The following is a 1,916-nucleotide window of genomic DNA, read 5'->3' on the forward strand; positions in this document are numbered from 1 at the left end:
AGAAGAACAGAAGATGCTACATGAAGAAGGGCAGAGGAAATTATGGTCCACAGAGACGCGTATTACATGACCAGTGTGTAGACATAATGTGCTACATACCTCCACAAATCTAGCATCAGTGACGTCTTTAGTTCGAAAGACGGACAAACAAGCTATTAAACAGGTGGTCATAATGTTTTGGCTTATCATTGTATTTACGATTCTGATTCGGTACCCAACGATGTATCTATTTACTGTCGTCACCAGTTGCCACGGTCAGATGCTGCTTGGTTTCCGATTCTCTGTCGTCGTAGAATGTTACATATGGCGAACAAAAGTATTAAATAATCGACAGTATGCCACTGGATGATATTTGATGACTCTTTACAAGAACATCATCAGTGTGTCCTAACAAATAATATAAGCGCATTTAAATTTTTTTATTTCAAGATGTGCACATTTATCAGCAAAATCACTTCAAATAATTCACTGGCAGTTCTAGTTAGGTAAAGTTATTAGTTTGAATGATTACGTAGAATTTCAACTGCTCAAATAAGAGTACACTGTTAGTTAAACAGCCACATTACGTTCATTCGTTATTTCCATTTCCAAACAAGATAATTAACGTTAGCTGTAAAGTTTCTTCACAATTCTCTCTGTTGGCCATCTCAGTAGAAGATAGAGCAGCCGTGAATCTTCTTCAATTTTATGTAGATCCTATCCGTCATAAAAATTTTCTGAAGGCCATATATACTAAAGCGCTGCTATTTTTCGACGACACCGCGACAATACGCAGAGAGGGACCCACAAGACTTGCTCATACTGTGGCATCAAGCAGTCAGGCCTGCAAGATGAGTGGTCTGCCTAGCGAGTGGATTTATTCTTATTTATCGCAAAACATCAATGACTGATTATGAGCTCTAGTACTCACAATTAAGCTACAAATTATTCTCATGTTTGAACATTACGCAACGGAAACGGATAACGCACATCTGACTATTAGTAATTTAGACCACTCTGATTGTTGACTACGCAAGGGCAATACCACATTTTCTTTCTTACTCAACGGCTTTGATCAACACGTGGCCATCGCATTGAATGTGATGGCGCACACATTATAAATTCTGGATATCATGACTACACGCTATTCGAAGAACAAGGCCACCAATCCTTTTTTTTTTACTATCTTTTTTTTATTCCGATAAATTCTATAATTCTATTATTACATTTTTATACAATTATTACACATGAGAAACTCCGCCCAGTGGGCATGGCTTTACATTGGTGATTCTCTATCTTATGGTCTCGTAATTATCTAACGCTACAGAGCACTTTCTGGATAGGATGGTGGATCTTTTTCTATATCTCACACTTCGACTCTCACACCCATCATCACGAAAATTTACTCCAGACCGAGCGGTACGAAAAGGAACATGCATAACCCACTGCCTCTGAACCTATCTTGCTACTCTCCCATGCAAACCACACATACTTAAATTACATGAAATACATCACACTGGCAACATACAATACATCACAAAGAATGGCCACAACGTTAGAATCACTTCACTTTCAGCTTTCCCACTTCAATTAGTATTCATCCCAGTTTCACACAACACTGCCCCACTTCGTAACTTTACTTTCCTACTACGAACTCTGGAGGATATATGCACGTCTTCCTGTGCAATGCAAGCCAAGTGGCGTTGCTGGATAGACGGCTGACTAACCTTGCTTCTCTCTCAGAGTATTAGAGTTTGAATCCAGCGTCACATGGAAACATAACACACAAAGTAATATTAAGAACATATTCTTCACACACACGAGTCCTCAACTGATACCATGGACGAGCACTTCCCTTTATCCTTTGTCTCATACACAGACTGAGACGCACACAGTACTCATCACGTGGAAGTAGTCGTCTCTAATTTGAAGTCCTG

The sequence above is a fragment of the Schistocerca nitens genome, chromosome 7 (assembly GCF_023898315.1).
Source record: "Schistocerca nitens isolate TAMUIC-IGC-003100 chromosome 7, iqSchNite1.1, whole genome shotgun sequence".
In the NCBI taxonomy this organism is placed as follows: domain Eukaryota; kingdom Metazoa; phylum Arthropoda; class Insecta; order Orthoptera; family Acrididae; genus Schistocerca; species Schistocerca nitens.